General features: G+C 41.0%; 1 long non-coding RNA gene across 1 annotated transcript in view; it reads right to left on the bottom strand.

The window, feature by feature from the left end:
* LOC131975857 (uncharacterized) overlaps positions 1–20,715 on the bottom strand; it is a 74,148-nt gene that overhangs the window by 16,184 nt on the left and 37,249 nt on the right. The window lies entirely within an intron of this gene.

Consider the following 20,715-nt stretch of genomic DNA (forward strand, 5'->3'; position numbering starts at 1 on the left):
CAGCTTCTTTCATTGTTTAATCTAGGATGACAATACAGACTAATGACTTATGAGGGTGATTGTTGTTGAACATCAGTGTCCTGATTGACTGCAGTTTACTGTTGTCATCATGTAGACACAATTACACAGCTGACAGCTAGACAACCTGTCTTTCTGTGGTGACGAGCACACAATTACATAAGTCCGGATTACTTCTCAAGTATTAAAAGCCGTGGTAATACTTTTTGTGTGTATGTATGTGCCAACTAGGCCAGTATATCCCTAGGCATCATTCAGCACAGTAGTCTAATCACACTGGCTAATTGCACAGACTTGTCTAAGCCTGGTTCTCTACCATCATCTGCTGCCTCTCTTTGCCTTTTTGCCAGGATACTTTATTCTTTCACCTCAATTTATTTATTTTTCTCTGCTCTTTCTCCTTTTTTTCTTTCTCTAATGTTGAACTCAAATTTGACTTGACTAGATTTTACATGAAAAGAGAATAAAACATTCTATTTGTTATTTAAGACTTAATTATAGGTAAATAAATACATAATCAGATTTGATTTGATCAATGTTATGCAGTTTAATACCGCTCTACACTTTGTATTTGCATTTGTCATTTCAGGGAAATAATATTAATGAGTTGCCTATTGCTTCTGAGGCCATGTGTGTGTTATTTTGTTTGCCTGCTGTTCTATGCAATTGCCTAAGCCCTTCGGTGCCCAAACAGAGCACTTGTGCCATTGGGAGCTTATGGCTCACACCATTCTTCCTACTGTGCCTATTAGAATGAACCCTACAAGCTTTGCATAAGGCCTTTCCTTTATCCTGGTGACTAGCAGATACAATCCCAAGTCCCAAAATTAGGGACACAGTGTAAAACAAACATAAACGCAGAATGCATTAAATTTAGACCTCAGAGTGTACATTTACCAAAAAACTAAAGATTATAATTTTAAACAATAAACATTTTGTCTTTGTACATATTTAAATTAAATAGCTAGAAGCAAATTATAAATTAGTGTGCAGATTGTGCATTTGGAAACTTCGGTGACATCAGACAAACATATCTAACATATGGATCCATGCATAAACTATTTAAAATGGACTACCTGACAGATCCCCACAAGTTAAGCCAAAACATCTCAATAGCCCCCTGGTGGCTGGCTGCAGTATTGCTCATAAGCCCTAGCCGATCCATATTAGCAGACAGAAAATGGTAAATGGTAAATGGACCTGCATTTTATATAGCACTTTTCTAGTCGCTTTGCGACCACTCAAAGCGCTTTACACTACAGACTTCACCCATTCACACACACATTCATACTGGTGGCAGAGGCTACCAGGGCACACTGGTGCCACCTGCCACCATTGAGAATTCATTCACACACCGATGAACGCAGCATTAGGAGCAATTTGGGGTTCAGTATCTTGCCCAAGGGTACTTCAACATGTAGGCTGCCATGGTCAGGGGATCGAACCACCGACCTGTGGGTAATAATCACTCTACCAGCTGAGCAACAGCCGCCCCTAATCACTTAAATCACTTTAAGTGCACGTAAGTTCATATCACGCTGATGTGTGTTCAAATGTCCATTTTTTCGGATAAGTTTGGTTTTTAGTTAAGTTATTTTATTCTATATGGGGCGGCTGTGGCACAGTTGGTAGAGAGGAGCAAGATAATGAACCCCAAATTGCTCCTGATGCTGCGTTCATCGGTGTGTGAATAAATTCCCAATGGTGGCAGGTGGCACCAGTGTGCCCTGGTAGCCTCTGCCACCAGTATGAACGTGTGTGTGAATGGGTGAATGAGCGTAGTGTGTAGTATAAAGCACTTTGGATAAAAGCTATATAAGTGCACCCCATTTACCATAAAATGGGGGTGTAATGTCATGATTGACAGCTGTGATTGACTCGCTATTGTGCAGGTGTATGGGCAGCTAATCACTGCTGTACAGACTATGGCTCCAAATTTGCAAGATGGCAGCTCCAATATCTGGGATATTTTGGCTTCATATTTGGACAATCGGAGGAAGCAGAGATGTGTATCTTATACAGTCTATGATATGATGGTGTATGTAATTGTAATTGTTTATAGCAAACCATTATCACCGTGAGCACAATATTGAGAATATTCAGCCTATCAAACCACCAGGAAGAGCTCCAACAAGTATCAACAAGATCAGGACAAAAGTAAGGGAAGACTAGGGACTAATCCGTCACCTGCCCTGACTGCTATCACATCCGACATGATGACTCATCCTGTTTCCTATATTCTTCTCAGGACCGCAGAAATTATACAGTATGTTGATGGAATGCTTGATGCTACACACATACAGAATTACACATAAAACACACAGGTTGTTCCCAGCACCCTGAATCATACATCTCATCTTACAAACATAAACAGGGATTCTTACCTCAAGCAAGCAAACACACACACACACACACACACACACACACAGAGTATATATCAAACAAGTGTTATTGAACCCTAACCAGCCCCAGCAGTTTATGCCCATAACAAAGGTTCAGAGATGTGTTATTATCATTAATGTGTACCTACACCGAGAAATTCCCACTGTGATGCCATAGCTCAGGGCTGTATGCCATTTCTGCTTTGTGAGATAACACAGAACAGAGAGTGAGTAGAAAGTGAGCGGCTGATTACAACCCAAACGATACTGGGGGATTTCTAGCCAATACCAACACTGCAATTTGAGAGTTTGCAAAATTTGATAATGATATATTGGCTGAAAGATTTCTTAGGCATTTCTGAACTGCAAAGTCTTTGTCCTGTCTGGACAGACTCAGTTACCCTAACATTTTAGAATGACCCCAGTTTGATTTATGACTGCCGGACCACCCAGGTATTTTCACATAGTCTGCTCGTTGGGTGTCTCCACCTTATCCCCAGTAATGGAATACAAGATGATTCTCAGTGCAACCGCCGTGTCAGAACTTAATTTCTTCTTTCAGCACAAAGATCACCACAGACACCTTGAACTAGTGTTTACATTCCATGTTTCTATCAAACATGAATTGAAACAAGAATATGATATTAACAATCATAAACATGTCAACAGGATACTGAAAGATCCAATGATATGACATCACCCTCGTATCAGTCTCTCACTAGACATTTCTTTTGGAAGTGGAAAATAGTTTTGATCTCATGGCTGTGGCTAAGCTTATGGCTATAGAAGGCTGAACTAATTTTCTCTTCATCCCTGAATAGCTTTGCCAATTCTGACATGTGATTTATTGTGTTTATTGGCAGACTTCGTTTAAGACTATTTCTGCTTCCTTTTTTGGGTTAATTGCTGTGCAGTGTAGGCAGTTGCCAATGGTGGAATAGTAACTTTTCCTGCAGAATTTTCCAACATTGAATCACAATTTTACCGTCTGAAGTGACGTGCACAAGATTCTGCATTTATGAAACAGCCAATAGGAACACCCTGGTTGTAAAATAAATGTGACTGGCCACAATTTACTGTCAAAGGCTGTAATTTCTCAAAACATAGCCAAGAGAAGGGTGCAGAAGTCTAGTATTCTCTTTCTCCACTTAAATGACATGCTGAAAGGCTATTCTGGATTCTTCACCAATTTATTAATTCATTAATAATTTATTCATGAACTAAAATGACTGTTTTTTCAGTCTGTACAGAAGGATCTTTTGCATTGGGTTTGATGTTGTGGTGCTTTTTATGTGGATAAGAAGGAGTTTTGTATAATAATAATCTATACACATTTGATACACAAAGACTTTGTCAGTTCTCACTAGGGCTGTCAAAACTGCTCCAAAATTATGTTTGAATATTCGCTCTAAAAAAACACATAGGTTCAAACCATTCGAATATATGCGCATGAGCATTATGTCAAATAACTTTGTTATTGACCTCTGCATATAAACAGCAGTTACAGACCACTGCGTCCAGCTGTGCTCAGAGCAATTATTACAATGTTCCATTTCATATTTTTCGCTCATCTATTTTTTTTCTCACTTGTAATGTTTTCATACTATCACATTTATTTTTACCGGTATATGTGAATCAGGGGCGCGCGTGCGAGTGAGCGAGAGAAAGAGAGTTGGTGGTTGCTCAGGGAGCGATGAGGAACTGTAAGCTGCACACCTGTAAGCAGCTGTGCTCCATGCAGACATTTCTCAAACTTTATTTTGTAGGCTAAGGACAGACTAGATCCTGATTGTGTTGGATATAATGCGTCACTCTTACTGATTATTGACTTATAACATAGCTTAACCTAAGAAATCTCTCGGCTGCTGCTCAGTCCAGTAATGACGCGTCTCTGTGGGGAGTGTCTGTTGTGAGTTTAGGGGGCACGTCAGCCAGAGCAGCAGTGGGTCTGACACAAAGACTGTATAAGTAATGTACGTAGTTACCGCGATGACACCCATTGGTTTGTGGAAGCATTAAGCCCGTTAGAAGCATCGAGTTCAGTGTTACACTCGTCGCCATCTTGTGTCGCCATCTTGTGTCGCCATCTTGTTTCCGATACGGGGAGCAGACCATATTTGGACTGTGGAGGAGCAAGAGGGATCTGACAACACTGACTACACGCCTCTCTACACCTCAACCTGACTGAGAGAAGCCGCTGTTAATCCATGTTAGCATTAACTGGAGCATTAAATGGGATGTTAGTTTTGACTAGCAAAAAACAAAAACAAAATGTTCGTTACTCACCTCAGAAAAATGAACAGCGACTCCTTGGAGTGTCTGTTAGTCCAACCAAACACTGAACAAGACATTTTTACTGAACAAATTAAGTGAAAATACAGTGTGAAAGGCTCAAAGTTATGAGACCAAATCGATAAACATCCTTTTTTATATCATATACTTTTTTATATTATAATGATACAAGTTTCTCATTTTCCACTGAAATGAATGGACAAAATTTTTTTTGCAGCCAAACTCAGCACCTCCTGCTGGAATTTTCGGTAGAATGCAGTTTAAGGCACTTCCTGGTTTGCCTCCCTGCTCTGACCTGGAGGTTGCCGCCTGGTCTGACAACCCTCGCGTCTCACTTCAGCAGTGAGTGACGTTGTGCAAGTGCAACTCCTGTGACCGCTCTCTGACGTGTCATGCAGTTCGTCCACTCTCAAAGCAGCCGCTGATGTGTTTTTTCCACAGTCGAACATTCATTTTCACTATCAAATCTCAAATATTCGTTGACAGCCCTAGTTTTTACCTCTATTACTTTAAACTGAGAGGACAACAAGTAGCTATGAAGGAAACAAATAAGCAGGCAGGGGTTGGATAAATGTAGAAAATTGGACTTCAATCTAAGCTACTGGGAGGAAGCTGTTGTAAAGGAGTCTGGTTGGATGATAAATGAAAAAATGTCTAGATGTCAGACAGCTGTAGAGAAGAACAACAAGAGGACACAGAAAAATGCCTCAGTACTTGCCGCTACAAGACACTCACAGATACGCATACAGGACCACAGCCTTTTTGGTATTGTATGCGTTGTACATTTACACACATGCATAGACAAATATATCCACACAATAGATTCACACTGAGCCACACACGCAGGGTTTGCAGGTGTAAGCTATTTATACAAACAAGCCAATCCAGCTCAGACAGTGAACTGCAAAGGTATAAAAGACAGAGCTGGGATAAACACTAACAGAATAGAGAGAAGCTGCTGAAAATCTCATTAACTGTAAATTGAAAAACAGACTAAAAATGTCTTCCAGAGCAATAGCCGAGGCAGCTGCGTCACTTTTTCATCTTCTCTACAACTTTCACGGGTCGATACAACCCAGCTTTCTTTCACTTGGCCTGTCTTTTTCTCTGTCACACAAACACATATATTCTCCGTGTGTATGCTCTTCTTGTAGTTTTATCCTTTCTGAGTTTTACGCCTTTGGAGTCAGGATGTTTATTACACAGGCAGGTCATTTTGGCTGGTTCCACTCCCAGGATTGTATCACCAAAATTTGAGCCCTGTGTATATGTAGCCTCATTGGGCCCATTTGCTCCCGGGAAAAAATCATTCACTCTCTCATATTCTCCCATTTAGATGACTGTAACTACCTCCTCTCCTGCATCTCCCAGAAATCCCTTTCTCGCCTCCAACTTGTTCAGAACGCAGCAACTCGGCTTCTTACCAGTTGTAATATACAGTACGACATCACATCACCCCAATTTTAGCCTCTTTGCACTGGCTCCTGTTCATTTTAGGATTGATTTTAAGATATTACCGATTACTTCTACAGCTATTTTAGGTCTGGCTCCTAGCTTTTTAACAGATTTATTAACTCCATATGAGCCGACCCGCATCCTTAGATCCTCCGATGGCGACCTTCTGACCGTTCCAAATTCAAAACTGAAAACCAAAGGTGACTGGGCTTTCTCCATCAGATCGCCCCGACTTTGGAACAAGCTGTCCGAGGAGATAAGGCGCTCAGAGTCAGTAACTTCTTTTAAATCACTTCTTAAAACACACTTTTATAGACTTGCCGTTATGTAATGCTGTCCTTTTTACTTCTTGACTTTTTACTTTTTTACTCCATTTACCTTTTATTTTCTGCACATTTGAGAATGTCTTGTGACTGCTCTGTCATACATGCCGGCAAAAATCGTATTGCAAACGCATTATCTGGGTGTCCTAATCGGAGTTGGAGAACTCCAACATTAGTCAGACTAACACGTTTACATGCATTTCAGTTAGAATAGAATAGAATAGAATAGAATAGAATAGAATATAGAATAGAACTTTATCGTCATTGTACAAGACAACAACATTTTGTTTGGAGCAGTCCTCCTCCAGTTGCACAGTTCAAAAACAAAACACAACATTATCAACATTATCAACGGTGTCAGCAATATATGTATAAATAAAATATATATTTAAGTAACAATGTTTTAAAAAGTCCAAGTCTTTAAGTTGTCCAGTTATAGTCGGATTTAGGCAATAATTTGTTTTTAAAGTGTCATGTAAACGTACTGACTGTTTAAAAGTCCAGTTAATGGACAGTCCTCATAAGGCTAGAAGTATTATGATTTGTGTGTGAAGTGTGTGTCAGTGTTTCAGCCACACATAGACTTGAGCATACAGGTAAGGCAGCAGACAGCTGCTGTGGAAGTCTTTCAGAAGCAGAGCTGTCAATCAACTCTTCCTCTCCTTGTCTCTGAGGTACCCCCCCATTTATCTATTCTCCCTCTCCTGCACCACCGTCTTTCCATCGCTCCTTCTCTGATTCCCTCACACACACACACACGCACGCATGTGCGTGCACACACACACACACACACACACACACACACACACACACACACATTATCCTCTCTCTGTGGGCATTTGTCATTCTCCCTCCTTGCTTCACCTTTCCTCCTTTTCATTCAGAGCATCATCTGTCACACACTGACCATGAGTTTTACTTATTTCTCCATCTCTTTCTCTCGCTCCCTCTGGCTGACTTTAGTATTCACAACCATTGTTACTCATTTGACTCTCTCACTCAATTAATTTCCATCTGGGCACCCTCTTTCTCTCTCCCCCTGCTCCTCCCTATGTCTCTCTCCCTTGCTGAGGTGGTCTAAATTGAAGATGAGTCATTGCAGTTTTGCCACTCTGCAGATGATTTATCTGCCCACAAGGAAGCAGGGAAAGGAATGATGGAGGGTTTTGTGTGTGTGTGTGTGTGTGTGTGTGTGTGTGTGTGTGTGTGTGTGTGTGTGTGTGTGTGTGTGTATGTGCATTCATGTGTCTCTATGTGTGTGTTTGTGCATTAAAGGATATTCTTTCAAATGGACAAGAGCAGAGTATGTCGGCCGTCAAGTAAAGTGCTACAGAAGAAGAACCCCCCATTCATATAAATAAAATATAACATTAACATTACTTAATAAATTAAATGTTTTTTCTAAATTTTTTGTTAGAGGAGAGGAGAGGTTCCCATGGGTCGTGGACAGGAAGGTAGGAACCAACGTCTTATGTGGTTGTATTGAAAGAAAAAGTTAGGAAGATCAGAAAAGAAAAGAAAAGAAAAGAAAAGGAAAGAAAAGAAAAGAAAAGAAAAGAAAAGAAAAGAAAAGAAAAGAAAAGAAAAGGGAAGAAGATATAGTAGAAGAGGAAAGGAGTATGAAGGAAAGAAAGCCTGCCTAGCCAGACATTGCATATATATTTTTAAAAAAGCAAGGAGACAGGGAAAGAAGGGATGGAAGGAGAAGGGGGTTGATGACATAGGGAAGGAGGGCTTGATGGATGGAGACAGGGTGGGAGGTGTGTTTGATGTAGGGAAGGCGGGAGAGTGTTATGAAGGGATGCAGGGGAGGAGAGAGTATTCTGAGAGAAGCAGCCAGGAGGGAATTTATTGCAATTATTACACTTGATGGACTCACTGAAGCTGCACTTCATGCACAATGTCTGGTTGTGCTGGTGAGTGTGTGTGTGTGTGTGTGTGTGTGTGTGTGTGTGAAGAAGATAGATATTCATTTACACATGCACGCACCCGTGTGTGTGTGTGTGTGTGTGTGTGTGTTTTCTTTAGCAAGTTAACATTTAGGAGGGAGGGGAGGACACGCAGAGTAAGTCGAGGAGGAGGGAACATGAAACGGGACAGGAAGTCTGAGTTTCTCTGTAATTTTCTGTCTGGCCGCCAGTTATAACAGTGTGTCCTTTTTATATCAATGTATTTATGTCTGCTCTTTCCTTTCTTTTCCTTCCAGACAAAAGAAAAATAAATAATAAAAAAATGTCTCAGAATACACCCTGTGTTGCTAACATAGCTGTCTGTCATTGTCTGTGACGAAGCCACCATCTTTTCCAGTATCTGTCAGTAAATGTGTCTGTCTACAGTGTCTCAATTTAGGAGACCTTTTTTTTCCTAAAAGAGAATATGATTGACCCAAACCTATTGGAAGCGTGATTACACTTTTAAATGTATATTTTAGGTTTCTAATCACTCGAACCCTTAATGGTACACATTGATAAAAAATAAGCTAAGTTATGTGACGTTAGGAATGAGTTCTACAACCCAGAAGTAAGTTATCCTTTTAGCACCATAGGGTCTAAGCTCTCAAACTTAATGAGAATTTTGAATGGGTTTTTGGTTAGATGTCTGAAATAAGGTCTGTGGTAAAAAAAAAAAATAAAAGCTGAAGAGATGTTCGCTTGTACAACATAAAAAACATTAGTAAATACCCCCACTTGGGGGTTTTGGGAACAGGATGGTAACTCTCTCACTAGTCCGCCCTTAGTATGGTTGTTGTTTTTAAGTAAGTAATTTTCATCCAAATGAAATGTTGCTATGATGAGGAACTGAGGGCAGAGCTCTTTCCTGTCAGCATGACGCAGGTAAGCTATTCACCCACCCAGCAGACAGGATACCCATTCACCCGTATCCCACAGCAGCAGTCGCCCAGTGCTACTCGGGTGACAGCACTCAGATTAAAAACCCAGCTGTGGCGTTTTGTTTCTGCCCTGCTGACTCCTCCTATAAGCTAACCGGGCTTTATCAACCCCGCACAGGCTGTAGTGAGCTGGATACAGCACCTGGTGGATGGAGGAGGGGAAGAGAGAAACAGACAGAAATAATAAGAAGGTGTGGGAGAGGGTAAAGACAGAATCTGCATGAGGACGGAGGGGGCTGATAGAGGAAATGGGATCAGAGGAAAGGGGCATAAGAAAAGAGGAGTGCAGGGGTGTAATAGAGCAACTAGGGACCTTATTCACACTTCATTGTGTGCTTGCCCTGCCAATGACCCCGTCATCAGTGTGTGTATGAGCATGTGTGTGTGCCTTACTGCTTCCGACAGGTGTCCGATATTGAATCCTGCTACCTGACACACTGTCATTTGCCAGACCCCCCCGCCCCCCCGACAGAGACACACAGACACACACAGACACACACACACACACACACACACACACGTCTTTAGATCAGGAATTGTTTTATCCCTGGGTGGGCCAGATGAAAAATGACTTTGGAGATGAGTGCACATTTGACTGACTTTAGTTTGTTCAAAAGAGTGGTGGGTGTGAACCGTGTCTAAGTGAACTGAAAGTCACCTTGACAATTTTTTTTCCTTGTTAATAGCTATTGATCAGCAGACAGCAGAACTTCCTTAATTCTCTGCAGCAGATCAAAGATCCTTGGGCAAAACCTACAAAAGCATGACTAAAGGAGAAATGCTCAGCCTTTCATGATAAATTCAATTAACCTGAGAGTTGAATTAAACATTTATGAACATTTTCCTGAGATCTGGCCTTAAGCAGTTGTTTCATGACTACCTGAGGCATCCTGATTACTCTGCATCAGCTCTCTTCCTCTCATTACCTGGCTGTTCTGCCCTTCCCTGTCTCCTTTTCAACACATTTTAAAAGCATTAAGAACTTTGAATGGCAGTTTGTGGTTAGTGTGAAAACAAAATCAGTCCCAACTTTTCTCACGGTCATGCAAGTGTTTCTCGCCAGGTTAGGGTGGAGCCAACACTCATGACAGGTACCCAACCTAACCACAACTGTTGCACCAAACCAGAAACCACATCATCATCTCCGGGTATACGCAGCATTTTCCCACACTTACAGGGCTGTGATGTGATGTTATCTTATTTAAACAAACAACTGTGATGAAATATATCCCTCAACAACCTCTTAATGAAAACAATGCATGGAAAATAAATAGAACACATCGACAGATGACAAATTAAAGGAAAAACTTGTCTTGGTAAAGTGTTGGGCCACCACCTGCTGCAAGATTAGTTTCAGTGCACATTGGCATTGGTTGTACAAGTCTCTGAAACTCTACTGGAGGGAGAGAACACCGTTCACATGAGAGTATTTGAAGGCTATATAATTCATATAATTTTCATACCAGCAAATCATCCAGTGACCTCTCATGCCATGGATGGAGGAACTGTCATACTGGAAGAGGCCATCAGGATAATGTTTCATACAGTACATCTTCTTCCAATCCCTCCCCTCTAGGGGCCAAGTGGACTCAAATAATGCCCCCCACAATATACCAGAGCCAGCAGACCTCCTCACTTTATGGGTCATGCATAATGTTGTTATTTCTACATCTCTGTAGACCAGTGCCTATGTTTTTTTTTTCACCACCGTTTATTTATCTTCGTACAGAGGGATTCATGCATTCCAACCAGGCGACTGAAAATTCCAACAGGGGGTGCTGAAGGAGGTTGCAGAAAGATTTCAGTCCATTCATTTCAATACAAAATGAGAAAACTTCCCACTTGATTTATTACCTCAGAATTTTTTTTAGGACAACAATATGGTCTCAATCACTAGTAAAAAAATATTCAAGACAATTTAATTTTAATAGTGTAAATAATGACCCCATTTAGAAGAAAATAGAAGATAAACAATCAAATGATTTGGGGCGTGGCTACCTTTGATTGACAGGTCACTAACAAGGCGAGACGTCACCAGAAGAGAAGCAGAACTTCTCCTCTCTGACCTCTCCTTGTCTGTTCCTTCCTCTCCTGCCATTGCATACAAAGGTGTCAGGACAGGAGGTGCCTCTGCAGTCCAGCCTGTCCTGCTGCAGTGAAGAGCACCTCAACTCAACCCCACTTTTCCAAAGCAGCGTTCTGAACGACTGAATAAATCACCTTTTTAAAAATGATAACGATTAGGATGGTGAAATGCTTCAGAGCTGTCTGCCATCTCCGCAGAGGAGCTGATCTGCCCACGCAGAAATGCATCATATTTATTAAAGATAAGCATGCAGCATGAGAGGAGAGAAGGCTTGCTATCAGACTTTTGGTTTCCTTCTCGAGGAGTCACACGCATCGACAGCAGGCAGGTTCAAGTGTAGATCTGATAGGGCCAGACAGGAAGAGCACAGAGATGCTTTTGCCAATCAATGTCATCATGAAACACACACACTCACACACGGTGACGGGCCGACATACAGTAATCTGTATGTGGAAGAGTGGGGAAATGATTTGTGCTGCTCTAGGTTTTGCAGACCTGTGTTATCAGAGCTGTCAGGCAGGCAGATCTGCTGCACAGGAGAACGTGGCTTGGGTAGAAAACACGCAGTCACACTGTCAGGATGAGTGTGTGTACTCTTAAGAAACAATGAAAACCTCTTCAAAAGAGTACCAGTCAGCTATTTCATCAAAACAGATGCTGTGCTCGCCTTTATCTGATACATTCACAGTCATCAGTCTTTGTATTAATTCATGCATACAGGATTCACAAATATTTGGTAGTTTGTGTGAGTCTCCAAAAATATATTCTCCACACAATCCACACAAAAATACTGATTTTTAACATAAATACTTTTTAAAAATCCAACACTTCTTGTTTAATACATTTATAGAAAAACACAAATAGTCATATTAAAGTATTTGCAGTTTTCATCAGAAACATATTTGGATGTGGTTACATACATATACACATATATGTTGACTACACTTCTGTTGCTGAAGACTCAAATGCATTTTTATCAGCAGGGAATTATCTGTAGCCAATCAGATGTCTCTTTCTATTCCAGCCAATCAGGTAAGCGTAGATTTGAGGGTAGGATTTAATCTGAGACAGTTTAAAAGCTAACAAGCAAACCACTTTACTTTAACAATTGATTCATCCATACAGTCTTGTGACATATCAATTTGTAGGAAAGCAAGTTACTACCGACATATGAGTGACAAGCTCATTTCATTCAGCTCATTTTCTTGTAACATTACCAGTGAATTATGAAACTATGGTGAAATTAGCAAGATAGCTAGCTGACCAGCTAGCCAAATTAATGCTTAATTCACAGTCTTGTCACAGTTTAAAGCAGAAAACTGCTAACACGAAACATAAACACATAGATTAACTCTCGGCAGTTTTACACAAGACTGATCCATTCTATCCATTCCGGTTTAGAAGCCAACGAGTCAGTTTCTGTATCTATGTGACGTGGTTCCCGTCACTGCCACGTCCCTTTAGAATACTAGTGGCAGAACTGAGTACATATTGGACCCATTTGCACAAGCAACGTGTCTTTCGAAACATTCTGACACAAAAATGTAATTTTCCAGATGGACAAATCAGGAGGAAATTAACTTTCTTTGAAACCTATCTCTCTCTCTCTCTCTCTCTCTCTCTCTCTTAACAACTCACTCTCATGAGATAGCATATGTTCAGCAAAATCTTGCGCTGAGAAAAGATAGTGTTAGGCAAACTCTTTGAAAACCTGCCACATACGTACATCCTAGCTAACTAATGTCCATAATGCGAAATGTGCCTATTAGCAGCGTAAATATCTAATTTTAAATAAATTATTATGATACTGTTGTGAGATAATACAATGTATGCATTTAATCCAATAGAGGGTGTGTTAACAAAAAACAGTAATGTCAATGTCAATCACTAATGACCAGACTAAAGACAGAAGTAATGTCAGAGTAAAGTACGGAAAAATCTTGATATGTGTTGTAAGTCTTGTTTTTTGAAGGTTATAATAATTAAAAGGAACTGAAATCTCATCCAAAAATAATGGTAACACAACACCGGAAGTCTTAGTGCCCAAATAAGATAACATGGAAGGTAAATTGCTGACACTGGTAGAAATTGGAGCCTGGCACCAGAAGCCCCCAACCGGCCGCTGGAAAGTACCTAGAAATCCACCACCGGTAAAAAACAATGGCGTTGTACACAAAGTCATCACCTAACTAGCTCACAAGATACACCATTATTTACAAAGATGAGAGATGGTTCTCTTTAGTAAAAGGGGGCCTAGAAGGCATACCAATGAAAGAACAAGAAATGGAAGGTTGTATGGCATAAAATACGAGGCTTTAGCACTGTGTCTTCAGTCTCCTGTGGTTGCAACCAAGGAACTCACTGAGTTTTGATCTCTTGACCTCTGCAAGAATAAAACTCTACTGCTTGAAACTCTGAAAGACCCTCCTGCAACTATTTGTCTCTATCATTTTTTAGTCTTAATGTTTGGAAAGATTTTGATGCATGTGTTTTTGGCAAGTTGGGTGGTCCTCAGCCTGACTGATCTGGCCCAGGGGCTTTGAAGCTGCCTAATTTGCCACAACAATACTTCCAAATATGTGGCGGGAGATGCAGCCACGCCCACTTAGGACACAGTAAATGTAAACCATTTCATAGCACTGGAGAGGTTTGTGATGAGCCATCTTCCTTCTATCCCGTATCTTTGGTAATGCTTCGCTCTGCTTTCTTTCTGGTATTTGCAGTTTGCAAACCAACTTAAAGGTACATTACCACCACCAAGTGGAGTGGAGTTATCACTCTTATTATCTTCCACTCTTAAACCGCTACTGATTTAAGTGTGACACCCAAGGGTAAATTTGGTATAACGGCCCGGTGGCACAATATCAAACTGTTTTGAAAATGGATACAATCATTTATACAGTAAGTTGTTACAACCCAAGTTTGAGTCTAGGGATAAGGGGAAGTGACACAATGCCGGTGTACTCGGGCAAATAAAGACATTTATTGATTAATAGCAAGTTTTACAAGAAATAACAAAAAGAGAACCTTATTCAGGCTGATAACTTAAATGCAGAGGTGAGGCAGTGAACAAAGGGCTGTGGGTGGTGTCCCGTAAAACTCATAAAACAAACAAACTAAACCAGTCTTCCTACCTCCGTTTCCCCCACACTATCTTTCTGTTCAAAACACAATAAACTAAAAAACTCTGGCTGACTGGGCTAATTTAATCTACACAAACAAAAATATATCAGTGCAGCCACCCATAAACTAGTGAATCTAACAAACGGAACCAAAACTAGTGCCTCGATTCTAGTTAACACTCACAAGTCACAAAGTTAACAACCAACAGAGAGACACTTGCGTACATGGCCAACACAACAAAGACAAAGGCCCTCCACAGTCGCGCAAAGTGTCTCTTAAGGCTGGGCTGGAGGCAGGGACGGCGGGTGATTGGTCACCAGACCGGTAGCACAGAAGAGCGGAGACTCCGCCTGACGACGCTGATGACATACACTGCGGTCCTGAGGCTCAAACAGAGAGAACGAAACACACACACACCGTACCCCAAGGACGTAACAAGTAAATCATAAAAAACTTATGTGACTGATGCTGGGACTGATCTCCTGCTGAGACTTCATGTATGAGCACAATAAGCACAATTTAATTATGGGAGATGCCTGTGAGAATTAAACCCCAAATTAGAATTACTTTTGTCTACACACTGAAGCTTTCATGTTGTTTAAAATACAATATAAAAAGTGTATTATGTAGCCTGAACCATCTGCCTGAACAGAAACAGGAAGTGCTGACCAGGCTGTCCAGCTGGACTTCCACCACTTGTTCTAAGGTCTTCTCTGTTTATTGTAATCACTGTGAATTAGTAACTGTAAACTAGTCAGGAAATCCTGGTACACAATATGTGGCCACCTGGTTGCACTACATTTAACCTTTAGTCCTTCAGTGTTGCTGTTATGGATAGGATACAATCTGAAGAGCTATGACATATCAGATCTGTTCAGTTTCCCCCCTTAAGAGCAGACCGTTGTCTGCTAAACAGCTGTGAACGTTTTCCACAAGCACACAGTCCCAGGTGAGCTCTGACAATAAGGTTCATTGGTGCGAGAGGAAGACGTGGGACACAGCCTGAAGGAGAGATCCTGCCTGTAAGAATGAAACTGATTAGCTATGTTGGATGGGGATTGAGGAGCTATTTTTCTCATACGGTTCTCAAGAGCTGAATGCACAGTTTCAAACCTTTGTGTGTTTAACAGCATGAGAAGAGCTTATGAATGGCGTATTTAACAAAACCTCCCCAATAAGCATAAGGGGAACCACAAAAACCTGAAAAGACTAAATAATATAACCGAATTTAGCAATTGCAGGTTCAAGACCTTTCTTGGCAACAGCCAATAAAGCTTTAAGCAGTGAGACTGTGTTTTCTTCAAAGTAACATTTTTTATCAGTAGACTTGCTAGTGACGCAGTGACGTCACCCGCTTGGTTTGTGGACTGCCCGTTTGAAGCATCGAGTTCACCGTTACACTTGTCACCATCTTTCTTTTCGTGTGTTATCATCTTGTTTTCGGAAACTGTGAGCAGATCATATTTGGACTGTGGAGGAGTGAGAGGGCCGAGAACACTACATGCCTCTCTACACTGGCAATCTGACTGAGCAAAGTCACTGCTAATTCATGTTAGCATTGACTGTAGCATTAACACCTCAAAGACTAAGGAAATGATCGTAGATTTCCGCAGGTTCAAGCTCCCTCTTCAGCCAGTGAATACCTGTGGGGTGGACATGGTGGTGGTGCCAAGTTATAAGTATCTACGTGTATACATAGATAATAAGTTGGACTGGTCCCTAAACAAAGAATCTCTCTACAAAAATGGGCAGAGCTGCCTCTTTTTCTTAAGGGAGCTCAGATCTCTGGACATCTGTAGTAAGATGCTGCAGATGTTTTATCAGTCTGTGGTGGTAGTGTGTTGTTTTATGCTGCAGTCTGCTGGGGAGGCAGCATCACACACAGAGATGAAGGCGGTTGGACAGACTGGTCTAAAGAGCTGGTTCTGTGGTTGGAGCCAGGTTGGACACACTGGAGGAGGTGGTGGAGAGATGACCTGTCAAGATGTTGGAGTCCATCCTGAAATACCCAGATCATCTGCTACACAAAACCTTTATGGACCAAAAAAACAGCAGTGGACGGCTCCTCTCTCTCTGTTGCAGGACGGAGAGATTCAAAAGATCCTTCTCTCCTACAGCCATCAGGCTGTCTCATTCTTCAAGAGATTCTACCAGACTAACTGAATTTCCCCTCGGGGATGAATAAAGTAATTTTGATTTGATTGATTGATTAATAACTGGGATGTTAATTTTGGCTAGCAAAAAGCAAAAACAAAGTGTATGTTACTTACCTGGAATAATGAACACTGACAACTTGAATGGTCTATTAGTCCAACCAAACGCTAAACAAGACAATTTTAAATGAACAAAATGTTCAAATGCTGTCATTTAGTGAAGATACATTGTGAAAGGGTGAAAGTTATGAGACGAAACCAGTCGAAAACACGGATAACCACAAACATAGTCACGGTGAATATGCCGTGGATACACATTGCTTTTCTTCTCTCCTGATAAACTTGCCTTGTCAGCCACCTGTCAATCAAAGGCAGCCACGCCCCAAAGCATATGATTCTTTATCATATATTTTGTTCTAAATTAGGACATTATTTACACTATTAACCTCATAATGTCTTGAAGAAGATTCTTTAGTAGCGATTGAGACCATAGTGTTGTCATGAGAATTTTTTTTTAGGTAATAAATCAATTGAGAAGTTGACTCATTTTGTTTTGAGATAGATAGGACCACAATGCTTCTGCAACAGCCGTCAGCGCCCCCTGTTGGAATTTTTTGGTAGAATGCAGCTTAAGGCACTTCTGGGTTTGCCTCCCTGCTCGGACCCAGCTGTTGCCGCCTGCTCACCACATTCCCCATTTCACATTGGATTTATTTGACAAATCAACGTATTTATTTGGCTCATTAATTAATTATGTCTGCTGATGATATAGTAAAAAATGTATTTGTATCTGCAAATGACTGAGCAAATAATCCCTATATTTTTATTTTATTTCCATTATTTCCTATTAATTTAAATATCTTCCCCACAGATAGAAAGTTTCCACCTTGAATATTCATTGTGCACACCAAGGCAGAACTTATGCAACCTTAATCACACACAATGGCTTCAGGAAAGGTCGAGTCCAATGTTTCTTCAATGGTATGAAAAATTGCAGCAGAAAACAAGAGCCACCATAAATATCCTGAAGGAACTGAGAGGCTTGTTGATGTCCACAGATTAAATACACAGTGTTTTCTTTTTTTGTTTTTTTTAGTACAATAAGAAAGTAAGAAAAAAAATATTATATGAAGTAGGATACATTTTTGAATGTATTTATTTTTAAATTTCATATCTATTGTTTGTTATTTTGATTGTTGGGCTGATGGATGTATGTTGTGTTTGCGGTTGTCAGGATACATCGGATGGATTTTCCGAACCCAGCATCTGAGAGAACTCCACTGCCACACTGACTCTGATTTGCTTATTGTAAGATGGGAAACAGTGTCGACCACCTAGCGAGACAGATGTTTAAACCCAGGAGGCCCAATTTTGTACCACCATAACATAATAACAGCTGTGTGTGTCAAGTAAGCCCTTAACACTCTTATTGGACACAATGGCCCTCATTTATCAAGCGAGCGTAGAAACCAGCGCAGATCTGAGTGTATATTTCGTCTTACGACAGGGTCCACGTGGGATTTATCAAACGATCGTATCTCGCCAATCACAGCGTAAGAATGATCGGCTGTTGATAAATGTGGCGGCTCGAAACAAGCGTCATTTAAATGTCACGCCCTAATATATACCCGATTCAGAAGACGCGCCTTCAGAGTTTACGACACCGAAGAACGCAATACGGCCAAAAAGAGGATTTTTTCACCCTCTAAAGTCAGCTTTATTAGCAAAGTGCACCGTTACGATTAACAATAGGTGCAATAAAGACATATTACAGAAATACGCAGCGACTGAGGTTTATGAAATAAAAGTACTTATAGTTATAAACTCAAACAAGTCCAGTGATTATTTTACATTTGGAGCACGGACTTAAAAGTTTTCAGCTTTTTGGTTGAAGGAGGTAAACAATGTTTTAAAGTAAGTTTTAATTCTAAAAGAAGAGGAATTTCTCAGTCAGAAAGTGAAACGCTGACGTCCAACAGCTGCAACACAACAAACTGGTTTTGTTTGGCAGCATAAAAAGTGAAAAAGAAGGAAATCAGTGGTGCTGTCAGCAGAGTAGCGGACTATTAAACTCTCGGCGAGGTTTGAGTAATTACATCGTTATATAAAGCCTAATAATCTATATAGTATCGGAATATTGCTATTATTATGATGGAGAGATATTATTGACCTCTTTACATTTACTAATAATGATGTCTTAGTCAGAGGAGTGTGTGGCAGCGCTGATTGGAAATGTTTCTATCCGGTCAGAACCGCTGGTGAAGGAGACGCTGCCGCTCCGGTGTCGGAGCGGGATAACAGTAAACAGCAGAAGACAACAACATTTAATATCCTCGGCTGGTATTCTGTTTAAAGAATTTCACGATCGCAGAGTTTATTTATTTATGGATTATGTTTTAATGATAAATTATGTAGTCTAAACATGTTTTGCTTTGTCACTATTAAAAATCAAAACACCACAGTTTTATCAGCTCCAGGCATCGATACTATAGTCTAAGATCAATTCTCCGACTCCCTGACTCAGACGTGTGGACTTCACGCTGACTCAGATTTGCGTACATGAGCTGAGAGCAGACGTGAGATCTGATCGTACCGTCCGCTCACGTCCAAATTGATAAATGCCGAGGCTTGCGTAGAAATCATCTTACGCCCACTTTACGCACACTTTCTGACGTACGCTCGTTTGATAAATGAGGGCCAATATGTGCAGGTCTACTTACCCCAAAGCAGGGGCTGACTATGGATTAAAAGACCTAATCTCAATAATTTAGTTTACTGTCTGGGTGACCTTAGGGAAAAAGGAGAGATTCTGCCACAGCAACACACCAATGTCATCAGGCTTCCACGTCAAACACTCACTTCCTTCCTTATGAGAGGGGGACCAAAGGTTTGTATCCTCCAAGGGGTCATAAGGAGGGTCAGTCATAGGCAGCCAGCAGGGGACTGTTAGTGGGATGTACCTGGGTATCTCAGCCAGCTACAGAGGGAAGATATAACCCTGAAGACTGAATTAAACATAGTCACTGAGATGGATGGGGTGAGCACAGGTATAGTTCTCCTTAATAGGGGAGAGATTCTTGTTATGAAAAGGGGAGTCACAGAGAAAGTTTGTACTTTACACCAGTGGTTCTCAACCTTTTCGAGTCGCGACCCGAATTTAACATGCATGTGGTCCGCAACCCCCCCCAGACTTTCAGTCGCTGAGAGCTTGATTAACAGCCTGGTGGTAGCAACTGGCTTGAGCGGGTGTTGCGGCGAATCAACACATGGCTAATTTGAATAATGTGAATATTCAAATTAGTTAAGTGTTGATAGGTTATGACACGAAAATATAACCAATTCAATTAATTATTTTGACACAGCTTTTTTGACACACATTTTTAGCCAATAAGTATTAAACTAACAAGGTAACAACAGGCGGACCTTTTCTGTTATCTTCTTAAAACGAAGACAAATGAGTGTCTGGCTCAAGGCAGCGCCTGCAGCCGGACAGGGCATTTAAAAGTCAAACTGTCGGCCTAAAGCCGTCCAGCTTTATGGCCACCCTACCCTCTTGTCTCTTCAGTTTTACTGGTTTCAAGCTTTCGTTTACTAGCACTTCAGAGTAAATGAAACACTGTGGATATTCTGTGGTGTTTTTTGTCATGCATGAAAAGCCATACTTCAAGAAGTCGGGCTGATATTTAGGGAGCCTAGCCGGTGTCGGCCCCACTGCCCTCCGTTTCTTGGCTGGTGGTCCCATTAGGCTTTCTGGTGGTCGACCTTTGACCCCTGCTGCTGCTGGAGCTTTTCTTTGCAGCCATCGCTCCATTTTTCCAGCATCAGTTATAGCTAGCTGCGGTAAGGCAACAATGCGCCGCTTTTTTTGTTTTTTTGTTTGTTTATTTTTTCCGCTGTGCTCACTGAACAGAATCTCACGCGCACGCAGATCGTACAAACTCAGTTGTTACGAAGAATTTTGGACAAATAATGAAGAAGACAACAACTAAAACAT

This window comes from Centropristis striata, chromosome 8, assembly GCF_030273125.1.
Source record: "Centropristis striata isolate RG_2023a ecotype Rhode Island chromosome 8, C.striata_1.0, whole genome shotgun sequence".
Taxonomy (NCBI): Eukaryota; Metazoa; Chordata; class Actinopteri; order Perciformes; family Serranidae; genus Centropristis; species Centropristis striata.